The sequence below is a fragment of the Taudactylus pleione genome, unplaced genomic scaffold, assembly GCF_031769625.1.
Source record: "Taudactylus pleione unplaced genomic scaffold, aTauple2 ptg000285l, whole genome shotgun sequence".
Lineage (NCBI taxonomy): Eukaryota > Metazoa > Chordata > Amphibia > Anura > Myobatrachidae > Taudactylus > Taudactylus pleione.
Genome location: NW_028284687.1, coordinates 1772398 through 1785990, shown reverse-complemented (window position 1 = coordinate 1785990; position 13593 = coordinate 1772398). Strand labels below are relative to the sequence as shown.

Genomic DNA, 13593 nt, shown 5'->3' with positions numbered 1-13593 from the left:
CAGGCCCATCCTTGGTGCAGGCTCATCCCTGGATTAGTAGAAACATCCACTTTGTTATAAATATCTTGGATAATGGTATAAATATGTTGCTACCAGATATAACTAAATTTTATTTCCCTGAGGTGAACCCATTTATATGCTTTCAAATAAGGCATTCTGTGTCCTCTTTAGTTATTCCTATACCACTTTGCGCTCTCAAATTTAGAATCTCTATGTTATCGCAGTCCCCTAGCTCAGGGGGTATTATATCCGCCACTTATTATCTCCTTCTATCGTATGGACAGTCTCCTTCCTCATCGTTCGAACTACATTGGGAAAGAGCCCTGGGTCCACCTCCTGATGAGCATGCTTGGTCTGATATCTATATCGGTTTCAAAGACATCTATTTCGACTTTGATTACGGAGAACGCATATAAGATTCTTTATAAGTGGTACTTGGTCCCTGCTAGATTACACAAGAGGTTTCCCTCTGTCTCCCCTCAGTGTTGGAGAGGATGTGACACCCTAGGTTCTTTTATCCATATATGGTGGATGGTGGACATGCCCCAAAATAGCGCTTTCTTGGAACATGATTACTTAACAAATTGGTAATGTGTTTAACGTCCCTATAGTTAAAGACCCTTGGTCCTTTCTCCTAGGACTACCAATTGCAGCACTAGATACAATCTCCAGTAAGTTGGTAGCTCAAATATTAAATGCAGCCAGATGCCTTGTTGCGCTATATTGGAAACGTTTAGAAATTCCTTCTCTACGCCTAGTTATTGATAAAATCTGGTACCTGGCGAGTATGGAGAATATAACTGCTTATCTTAATAATAGATCCTTTAGTTTTTTACAGGTTTGGAACCCTTGGTACAACTACCAAAACCCCTCATAGTTCCCATGTGTTGGGTGGTCTTTCAGCCCTTCTGTCCTGATCAACTGTTTTTGCTACAGAATCTCTTAAATCTATTTTAAAACCATTTGATATTACTTTGATCTTTGTTGAGATGTTATGCCAGTGAGGTCCTCGCCCCTATTCCCTCCCCTCCCCTCACATTCTACTCTTTTCTTTTACATCCTCTTTCTTTTTCTATCCTTTTTTCTGCAGCTAATACTGAACAATGGTTTGTAATATATTGCTATACTATATACGATCACTTATGTCCAATATATTTTTCGGATGTATATTTGACTCACAATGTTTTCTTTCTCTCATCTAAAAGTTTATGTTGTGATTGTTTTATGTACTTTAATTAAAAATGAAAAATAAACTATTAAAAAAAAAAGATATTAAAGTGATTCTTTGGCGACGGATTTCAATCAGCAAAAAATGACAGAATAAAATTGTATAAAATTTGATGTAAAAAAAAAAAAAAACAGACAAAAGTCATAATGTTTGGCATAGCGAACCTGGAAATGTAAAAAAAAAAAAAAAAACTACCACAACTCAGCCGGCACAGTGAGCCAGGTGAAGCTGGATAGGGGTGAACACTGCCAGCTGCTGTTCTCATGCACTACTGGTGGTCTATGCTCTCACATGGACCCTGCATCTTAACCATGTGTGGACAGTGTTTACGTTCTGCCCAGTTTGGCTCCTGATTGGCCACCCGGCTGCATGACGTTGCTATTACATAATGAGGGAGGGCGTACAAGCAGCATAACACGTGAGGCTGCTGTCGTAGGAGGCGCTCTTCCCTCACCTACTTTCTCCAACACATCAATTCCAGGCTCGCAAATCCCAGCCAATCAGCACTAGGTTTCCGCCTGGAAAACAATGCCTCTTTTCCCGCTTTCCACGAGAGCTGCCAACAGCCGCTAATTGGCGGGAGGCTGGGAGACGGTGAGGCGGAGTAACAGTGTATTATCATTTGCATCTATAGGGGCTCAGCTTGCAATACCCCCTGGAAACGGTCCATTTTGCTTCAGAGTCTATGGCCAAATATATAAACACGTTGATTCCAGACTTGCAACTCCCAGCCAATCAGCGCCGAGTTTGCACCTCGGAAACAACGCTTCTTTTCTCTGCTTTCCACGAGAGCTGCTGGCAGCCGCATATTGGTGGGAGGCTGGGAGACGGTGAGGCAAAGTAACAGTGCATTATCATTTGCATCTATAGGGGCTGAGCTTGCAATACCCCCTGGAAACGGTCCATTTTGCTTCAGAGTCCATGGCCATATATAGCACACGTACAAATTGGCAAAATGTTACAATAAAAAATCCCCAAAACCATAGGAGTTTCTTAGCCGGTTATGTATCACACACATCTTTTATTACCTGATTCCGTCGTATTAACATATGATCTAGCCATTATCTAGTGAAACATTTTCCGTACTTATGTTCTGGGTTCAAATTGGCGAAATGTTCACCAAGGACATACTAGTAACCAAGATAAAGATGAAGTGAGATAGCGACCATCCTTGTCTGCTACTGATGTGAATGGACATTTTATCAGAAAGGCTGTCCTGAAAACGGAGAAAAGACCGAACAACACGAAAGAGCTTTGAATTCTGAAGCGCTACATGGGGAATAGATGGGCAGGAGAATCCCCACCTTCCAGGTTACCAACCTTATGTCTGCAGACTCTATGGCTCAAAGGTCAATGCTTGAAGAACCAAATTCAAGTTCCACAGGACCATCGGAGGAAATCCAGGAGGTTGTATATCAAGGACCCCATGTGAGAATGTTTGAACCTCTGGGATTAATGCTAGTATCCGATAAAGGAAAACAGACATAGCTGATATCTCAACATCAAGAGATCCAAATCTGAACCCTGCATCAAGACCTTCCTGGAAAAACAAGAGTAACCTTGCCTGCCTATAGTTAATAGTAGGGACACTTGTCCCTTCACACCAGATCACATAGGATTTCCAAACTTTATATTTATTGCCCAATACTGGCTTCCTCAGAATCATCATATTCCAAACATCCATGTCCAAAACCCCTTGGCTTTTAACATCACAGCTACAATAGCTATGCCAAAAAGACAGCCGAGACCTTAATGAATGACTGGACAGTCCCTGGCCTAACAGGTCAGGATGCTGAGGAAGATGCCACAGAGGAGCACCAACACTCCCAGCAGATCTAAGTAGCAGGCCCACAGTCAATCTGGGGTCAATAGAATGACCTGTGCTCCCCCTCTTATATAGAACCCTCAGCATCAAGGCTACATGTGGGAACAGGTAAATAAGGATAATCACCAGGAATGTCCATCGTGACAACTAAACTTGCTTGTGGATCCCTCGTGCTGGCACAGTATTCAGCCTGGATACCATTAATGTCTATGTCCAGCTGACCCCATCGGTCTAGGAACTTTAGGAATGCATCTAGATTAAGAAGCCTTCAGGATATTTCATGTCTTCTAAAGCTGTCCACATCTGGAATAAACACTGCAATGAGAGCCTTAACATACTTTCCTGTCCATCAGATGATCTATGATGGACCAAGGCATATTCTAGTCAGACCAGTCTAATCTAGTCTAGTTGATCTTCCAGACAAACCAGGGCTGCTTGTAGCATATTGTGCACTACTTCTACTGAGACCATCTGCCCATCTGTACTGGAAGATCACTGCTCCTCAACTCAAGACTGACATTTATTGTACTAGGATCCAATCCCAGACAGCAAACAGACTACCACTGTCTAGGTTGCTGTTCGGCAACCATCAGAGGAGCGACTTACAGCAGATGAGAAAGTAATGAACTGGGAGGACAGTAGGGTACTTTTTCCACTTCCTCACAATCTCTATCTGGAAAACCAGATAGTGTAAAACTCTGCAAAGTGGACCTCTTTGGCCTAACAGGTAAGGATGCTGAGGAAGATACCACAGAGGAGCACCAACACTCCCAGCAGATCTAAGTAGCAGGCCCACAGTCAATCTGGAGTCACTAGAATGACCTGTGCTCCCCCTCTGATATAGAACCCTCAGTATCAAGGCTACATGTGGGAACAGGTAAATAAGGGTAATCACCAGGAATGTCCATCGTGACAACTAAACTTGCTTGTGGATCCCTCGTGCTGGCACAGTATTCAGCCTGGATACCAATAATGTCTATGTCCAGCTGACCCCATCTGTCTAGGAACTTTGGGAATTAAGAAACCTTCAGGATATGTCAGAAGTCCTCTAAGGCTGTAAACATCTGGAATAAACACTGCAGTGAGAGCCTTAACATTCTTTTCTGCCCATCAGATGATCTCTGCTGTCTCTCTCATGGCTAAGGCATTTTCTAGACAGACCATTTACTGCTTGACCTTCCAGGCAAACCAGGGCTGCTTGCAGTATAATGCGCACTACTACTGAGACCATTTGCCCATCTGTACTGGAGGATCACTGCTCCTCAACGAAGACTGATGTCCATTGTACTAGGATCCAATCCCAGACAGCAAACAGACTACCACTGTCTAGGTTGCTGTTCGGCAACCACCAGAGGAGCGACTTACAGCAGATGAGAAAGTGATGAACTGGGAGGACACTAGGGTACTTTTTCCACTTCCTCACAATCTCTATCTGAAAAACCAGAGAGTGTAAAACTTTGCAAAATGGACCTCTTTGAAAGCAGAAAACATTTTCCCCAGCACGCTCATGCAAAAGTGGACTGACACCTTCATTATCGGCAGTACCTTTACCAGTTTCTGTTATAGTCGTGTGGGAGAAACACCGTCAGTAATCTGGTGTCCAGCAGCATTCCAAGCAAGAGTCTGCTCTGAGACAGAACCAGATTCGATTTGGATTCATTTAATATCCAACCATGAGATTCCAGCAGTTCTGTTTCTTACATCTTCTAACAGAACTTTTGGAGAGTTTGCTTTTATTAAAAAGTTGTCTAAATAAGGTATAAAGGTTACTTCTTTGGGCTGGAGAAGAACTATCATTTTTGTAAATGCTCTCAGAGCTGTGGCGATCCCAAAAGGAAGAGCCATAAACTAATAGCACAAATCTGAGCAGTGACTGATGTCCTTCCCAGATAGGAATATGTATGTAGGCATCCTCGATGCTCATGAACATAATAAACTCCCCCCATTCCATGCTTTGGACTATAGACCTCGGTGATTCCATAGTAAAATGATCCACCTGAAGATGAATATTGAGAGACTTTAAATTTAGAATGGGTCTGAAAGATCTATCTGGCTTCTGAACCAAGAACAGATTGCAGTAAAATCTCAACCCCCTCTGGCCGGTACCAGGACAGCAACCCCTGCCAAAAGCAACGTCTGAGTCGCTTTCTGTACAGCCAGATGCTTCTTTGGATCTACCGGTAATCCAGTTTTAAAAAATTGGTTTAGAGACTTACTAGGTAACGATTCTCTTCACACAAGCATCCAAAGTGGATTCTAACCACTTCTCCTTTAAACTAAATAGATGAGCACCCACCATCGGGGCCTCCAAATAAGCCTTACTGCAGTTAGGCTTGCTGTCTGACTGTAGGTCCAGAGTAAGGGTGCCAAGTAGCCCAGGCACTAATCCTAGTGGTCCAAAAAGCAGATGAAGAAAAGAGAGAACTTTTCCACCAAGTAGTCAGTGAAATGATCCTGTCTAACTCTTCTCCAGCAAATGAAAGAGCTTCCAAAGACCCTTAGGACTATGTATCAGCCTGCTAAGAACACAGCCAAACTGGTCAATATTCTGTGACTGCAGCAGCTGAAATTGATGCCCAAACCATGCTTGATGAATCAATGGCTGTCTATCTAAGGTAAAACGATGCTTCTCCAATCTGCACCAACAATGTAAGCAGATGTCTTTGGAGAACCAGAGTGGAGCCCTTACTTCAACTGGGTAGAATTACACCACCTTATTTAGCCAGGCTGAAGCTAAGACAGGTATAAGTATAGCCCCCAGCAGCAGTGAAAAGAAATTTATGGAACCCATCAATTTTCCTTTCTGAATTATCCTTCAGAGACCCTGCATTAGGGAGAGGAATAGTGTTAGCTTTTGCCAACTGAGTTATAGGAGGATCTAGCTTTGGAGGAATTTCCCACTTACCTGCCACAGGCCATGGGTAAAAATACTGATCACAATCAGTAGCAGAAAGAAGTAATTATCTCCCTGTATAGGTCACCGTTACGGCCTCATCTAGAATACAGTGTTCAGTTCTGGAGGCCACATCTCCAGAAGGATATACATACATTAGAGACCGTGCAAAGAAGGGCAATTAAAATGGTGCATGGCCCACATCACAAATATTACCCGGAAAGACTAAAAGATCTTCCTATGTATAGTTTGTAGCAGAGAAGGGAAAATAGGGACATGATGGAAACTTTCACACATACCAAGGGTTATAAGGTGCCATAGTGTTCACTCCAGGTCAGGAGAGAGGGCACTTCAGCGCGTGCCAAAGGCATGCGTGCCTGAAAAGGGGGCATGGCAAAGACCGTATGTTTAAGACGCGCCCCCTTTTTGTCACTCTTGGGGCAAGCCCGGCACTTACCGACATGCCTAGCTGCCCCCAAGCACTCAGGTCTCTGTGAATAGATGCCAGGCACATGCACCCGGCATCCATTCACTGGCGGTAACCGCTACTCAGCAGTGTTCCCCACCCCCGGGACACTGTGGCCCGCGGGTGGGGACGGCATCCGCTGGCTGTTTTAGCGGGCATTTAGAAGTAGGGCACGGCATGGCGCAGCGCTAAAACAGCCTAGCGAGAGCACTAGATGCAGGAGGGGGACATTCGTCAAAGGAAGAGAAGCACTAGAACACAAGGACATGTACTGAGTCTGGAGGGAAGTAGGTTCAAAGGAAATTTAAGAATATATTACCTCACAGAAAGGGTAGTGGATACATGGAATAGCCTCACATCAGAGGTGGTAGAGGCTAATACAGTAGAGCAATTTAAAAATGCTTGGGATAGACATAAGAATATCCTTACAAAGAATTAAGGATCACATACAGTTTGCGGTTACCATAAGGCTAAAAAAGGGAGACTAGATGGGCCAAGTGGTTCTGATCAACCATCAAATTCTATGCTTCTATACTTACCCTGAATCTGAAGTACTGCTCTCATTACCCCACTAATGCCTCACCACCTAACTACTTCCCTGGGTCCTTTTCCAAAAAATAAATAATAAATAGATCTGAATCTGCTTCCTCCACTCCTTCCAAAGAACAGACCTCAGGCACTGACCCTTCCCAGGACTGTAGAGGCACTGTAAGGGACCACTTCTGGGCACTAGAGGTGAAAGCGGTCTCCAGGCACTTTCCCTGAGATGAAGAAACTTGGACAAATGTTTGTACTAAATGGGCTAAACCCTGAGCCCAAGCAGGTTCATCTGAACCCACCTGGCCCTGGGCTGCCGACTCCAAAGTATCCCTTTGGGAAAATATAGAAGCGGCCTCACAGTCTGTCTTTTGCGCTATACTAACCTCCAACTGTTACAGATCAGATACCGCTAGAGAAAGAGGATTCAACCAAGATGGCTCCACCCCCCCACCTCAATAAATGACAGACCCAGCAGATTACGGATATAAAGACCGTGGGCCTCAGTCAGAGGCGGTCGTAGGATGCAAGCGGTCGTTCTGAAACAGGGCGGCTGCTTGCATCCTGAACGGACGCCTTCATGTCGGTCGTTAGGCTGTGGGTTAACACCCACAGCTCTAATGACCGCTAAGGGTGATGGTCGCGATGGTCAAGACCATCGCGACTATCGGGGCTTACGACGAGACCCTAAGGTAGGGTCTCATCAACCTTAAGCCCCAGGGAGCTTCCTGCTGATGTCAGTGGGGCCGCCCTCAAACGACATGCGTTCTGACAGGAACGCCTCCGTTTGCCCGGCAAACGGGTCGAGCTGTCACTCAACATCGACAGCTCGCCCCGTCTGCAACGAGACCCCTAACGACGGATCACCCGTCGTTAGCCGGGTCTCGCACATGCGCACGACGGAGCCGGCTCTGTTGTGCGCATGCGCACTGGAGCAACATCGACCCGGTCGCGAGCTCGTAGAGCTAACGACTGGGTCTGAATAAGCTCCCGTGTGCGCTCTCTGGCCCTGATTCGGAGCCGGACACTCGGAAAGAGCACTCGCTCTGAATCAGGGCGTTTTTTTTATTTTTGGAGCGGCCTCATGGCCGCTCGCATAGCTGTGGGTGACCACCCACAGCTATAGCAAGCGGCCATGATGATGGTCGTGATGGTCAAGACCATCGCGACCATCGGGCTTGGGACGAGACCCTTGTGGTAGAGTCTCGTTCATAACAGAGACGGAAGCTCTCCACTCATGATGTCAGTGGGGCCGCCCCCAAATGGCAAGCGAACGCCTCCGTTTGGGTAGCCACTCCCCCGGCCCGCCCACCAAAGGGGGCGTGCTGTCACTCAACATCGACAGCTCGCCCCCTTTGGTGCGAGACCCGGAGCGACGGATTGCCCGTCACTAGCCAGGTCTGGCGCATGCACACGACGGAGCCACCATCGACTCGGTTGCGAGCACTCAGCGCTTGCGACCGGGTCTGAATCAGGCCCTCTGTCCTTATAAGAAAGTCTGTAGACACCAGTTTGGAGGGGAACAGCTACCAGTGAATGGCCTTGTTACCACGGATCCAAAACTTTACTGTAAGATGCCTCACGGTTAGGAACGAGTTAATGAAGTCCTTAAGTAGAGGAATGGTGATAATCTAGGAGGTTTGTTTAGTTATACAATCACATACAGGAGAACTTACAATGGTAATAAATTAATATTATACTGTATATAGTAAAGGGGGTAATAAGGAGAATTGTTTCCCTTACAATAGATACTGTGTGAGCAACATACTGACAGTCTGTATGAGAGGTGTCTGAGGCCATTTTGTATTATCACATCTGTATAGGATTACATGCTAAATAAGAGGAGACCTCTCAGTTATTTACACCTCAGCCTTTACTTCACTTATATCGCCATGAAAGACTCCGACGTATTAGAAATGCGTTGGAATAACTTAAAAGTAGGGATACTGATCTCCAACTGCACGAGGTCTTGGTCATATTTTGTTCTCATTGTGTTTTATTCATAGACGACTGATACACCTGTATCTAATAAGAGTTGGCTGTCCACACAGAGCACTAACACTCAGCATTTTATTATTTATGTGTCGCGTTTCTGTAATAAGTGTTTATTACTCACCTGTGCTGATATCTGTAGGGATTTCCTCCCCCTTATACTGCTGATCACCCCTCACATACGACTCTGTATCATTTGCCTTGATATCAGTCACATACATCTCTTCTCCATCCTCTATATCTTCTGCTTTATTATCAGTCACAAACGTCTCTTCTTCCTCTATATCTTCTGCCTTTATATCAGTCACATATGTCTCTTTTCCCTCTATATCTTCTGCCTTCATATCAGTCACATACGTCTCTTCTCCCTCTATATCTTCTGCCTTCATATCAGTCACATACGTCTCTTCTTCTCCCTCTGTATCTTCTGCCTTCATATCAGTCACATACATCTCTTCTTCTCCCTCTGTATATTCTGTCTTTATATCAGTCACATATGTCTCTTCTTCTCCCCCCTCTATATCTTCTGCCTTCATATCAGTCACATACGTCTCTTCTTCTCCCTTCATATCAGTCAGATCTTCACCCTATACAACCAACAAATAAATAAATAAATAACACTTTAATAGAGGTGGTTGGGGAATGAAAAAACCAAAGGTGACACTCCCAGATCTCCTCACCTCCCCAGTCATGTCCCTGTATTATTACTATAAATAGAAGTGATGTCACTGTGATGCTCCCAGATCCCCTCACCTTCCCAGAAATGTCCCTGTATTATTACTATAGATATAAGTGATGCCACTGTGACACTCCTAGATCCCCTCACCTCCCCAGTCATGTCCCTGTATTATTACTATAGATATAAGTGATGTCACTGTGACACTCCCAGATCCCCTCACCTCCCCAGTCATGTCCCTGTATTATTACTATAGATATAAGTGAAGTCACTGTGACACTCCCAGATCCCCTCACCTCCCCAGTCATGTCCCTGTATTATTACTATAGATAAGTGATGTTACTGTGACACTCCCAGATCCCCTCACCTCCCCAGTCATGTCCCTGTATTATTACTATAGATGAGTGATGTGACACTCCTAGATCCTCTCACCTCCCCAGTCATGTCCTTGTATTATTACTATAGATATAAGTGATGTCACTGTGACACTCCCAGATCCCCTCCTCTCCCCAGTCATGTCCCTGTATTATTACTATAGATATAAGTGATGTCACTGTGACACTCTCAGATCCCCTCACCTCCCCAGTCATGTCCCTGTATTATTACTATAGATATAAGTGATGTCACTGACACTCCCAGATCCCCTCACCTCCCCAGTCATGTCCCTGTATTATTACTATAGATATAAGTGATGTCACTGTGACACTCCCACATCCCCTCACCTCCCCAGTCATGTCCCTGTATTATTATTACTATAGATATAAGTGATGTCACCGTGACACTCTCAGATCCCATCACGTCCCGTCATGTCCCTGTATTAGTACTATAGATATAAGTGATGTCACTGTGACACTCCCAGATCCCCTCACCTCCCCAGTCATGTCCCTGTATTACTATAGATATAAGTGATGTCACTGTGACACTCCCAGATCCCCTCACCTCCCCAGTCATGTCCCTGTATTATTACTATAGATATAGGTGATGTCACTGTGACACTCCCAGATCCCCTCACCTCCCCAGTCATGTCCCTGTATTATCACTATAGTTATAAGTGATGTCACTGTGACACTCCTAGATCCCCTCATCTCCCCAGTCAGCAGGTAGAGGATCTACAGAGTAATATGTAAGATCTCAGTTATTTGACTTCTGTCTCCTTACAGCTGGATTTTCTAGGAATAAATCTTAGTACAATAAACATCACAGAGAGCACATGTAACATAGTTGGGCTGGGTACAGGATGCCGGCACTCAGAATCCTCACTTATACTACATGTTAATTGTAGAGTTTATCAGGATTTTTTTGTCTACCATTGTTCTTAGTACCTAGAGTGTGCGCCTACATTCTATGTCCCCTGTATTGTACTACAAGTCTCAGCATGGCAGCACCTCCTATTATGTTTAAAATTAGGGTGTGCAGTCCAAGCCCCCCCCTTACTATTATATTTGTGTATATTTTGTACACTTGGAGGTTGAAACGCCTCCTATTTGGAATTTGCCCCCCACCATCTGCCCTCAGGTGGTTTTAATCACCAGCCCAGGTTCCTGCATTTCTGTCTACATATTAGAATGGGCACTATTACAGGTAAGTCCTGGATAAATTGAATGTAATATGTTAGTATTAGGGATGTTAGGGACCCATATTATGGGGTTCACCTTAACGTGGTGGATTGGCAAACATTTTTGGCCAAACATGTACGAAGAACCTCCATGTTAATTGTAGAGTTTATCAGGGTTTTTGGGGATCATTGTTCTTAGTACCTAGAGTGTGCGCCTGCATTCTATGTCCCTTGCATTGTACTACAAGTCTCAGCATGGCAGCATCTCCTATTGTGTTTAAAATTAGGGTGTGCAGTGCAAGCCCCCCCCTCCCCCTTAGGGTTAGGATGCTAACACTTGTTGGTCGGTATCCTAATCCTCCCTGGTGCCTAAACCTAACCTTCTCCAAGTGACTAACCCTATCCTTCCCCCTTGTGCCTAACCCAGCTCCTAACCTTCAAGATGATGACTTTTGGGATGCCGGTGCCGGAATCACCGCGGTCGCTATTATGCCCGCATCCCACATAGGTATAAAAAAATTAATGACTAGTAAGTCTCCTCTTTCCTCAGAGCTATTGAGCCCTGGTCAGTGTCAATCACCACAGGCTCCTGCCCAAGTATTATAAAACCAGAACACTACAGCCTGCTCACCGGGAATTCAAATACCTGGACACCACAGGCTGCTTCCCCGGTATTATAATACCAGAACACCACAGGCTGCAACTACTGTAAAATAATAATACCAAAACACCACAGGCTACGCCTTCTGTATAATAATAAAAATAGGGCATCACAGGTTGCTCCCTCTGTAAATAAAAAAAGACACCAAAGCCTTCTACCCCTGTATAATATTAATAACCGGACCCTTCAGGCTGCTCACCCTACATAACAATAATAACAGGACACATCAGGCCATTCCCACTGTAGAGTAATAACACGATGCCACAGCCACCTCTCCCTCTATTATAAAAGGAGACCACAAGCCACTCCACCTAATAAGAGGATACAACAAGCTGCTCCCCCTGTATATTATAAAAACAGGAAACCCAGGCTTCTCCCCCTCTATAATCATAACAACAGGACACTACAAGTTGTTCCCCCTGTATAATAATAATAATAACAACAACAACAGGACACCACAGGCTGCTCCCCCTGTATAATAATAATAATAATAAGAGGACATCACAGACTGCTCCTCCTGTATAATAATAACAGGATACCACAGGCTGCTTCCTCTGTATAACACTAACAATAGGACACCACACGTCCTCCCCCTGTATAATACTAATAATAGAACACCACAGGCTGCTCCCCCTGTATAATATTAGGACAACACAGGCTGCTCCCCCTGTATAACAGGACAACACAGGCTGCTCCCAGTGTATAATTATAATAACAGTACACCACAGCCTGCTCCCCCTGTATAATAATAATAAAAAGCATGGACTGCTCCCCCTGTATTATAATAACAGGACACCACAGGCTGCTCCTCTGTATAATAATAACAACAACAGGACAACATAGGCTGCTACCCCTGAATAATAATAATAACAGGACACCACAGACTGCTCCTCCTGTATTATAATAATAATAGATCACAGGCCACACCCCTCGAGTAAATGACACCACAGGCGGCTGTATATATAGTACACAAAAGGCCGTTCCCACTGTATTTAGGACACTACAGGCTGCTCCCAATTTTTATAGCACACCACAGTCTGCTCCCATGTATATAGGACACCACAGGCTGCTTCCCCTGTATATATGACACCTCAGGCGACTTCCCCTATGTATGTGACACCACAGGCGACTTCCCCTATGTATGTGACACCACAGGCAACTCACCCTGTATATGTGACACCATAGGCTGCTCCCCCTGTACATGTGACACCACAGGCTGCTCCCCCTGTATATGTGACACCACAGGCTGCTCCCCCTGTATATAGGACACCACAGGCTGCTCCCCCTGTATATAGGACACCACAGGCTGCTCCCCCTGTATATAGGACACCACAGGCTGATCCCCTTGTAAATAGGACACCACAGTCCGCTCCCCCTGTGTATAGGACACCACAGGCTGCTACTCCTGTATATGTGACACCACAGGCTAATCCCCCTGTATATGTGACACCACAGGCTGCTCCCCCTGTATATGTGACACCACAGGCTGCTCCCCCTGTATATAGGATACCACAGGCTGCTCCTCCTGTATATGTGACACCACAGGCTGCTCCCCCTGTATATGTGACACCACAGGCTGCTCCCCCTGTATATGTGACACCACAGGCTGCTCCCCCTGTATACGTGACACCACAGGCTGCTCCCCCTGTATACAGGACACCACAGGCTGCTCCCCCTGTATATAGGACACCACAGGCTGCTCCCCCTGTATATAGGAAACCACAGGCTGCTCCCCCTGTATATAGGACACCACAGGCTGC

At 45.3% G+C, this 13593-nt stretch overlaps 1 protein-coding gene across 1 annotated transcript in view; it reads right to left on the bottom strand.

The window, feature by feature from the left end:
* The window catches only part of LOC148512048 (uncharacterized), a 140692-nt gene that overhangs the window by 34640 nt on the left and 92459 nt on the right, over positions 1-13593 (bottom strand). The window lies entirely within an intron of this gene.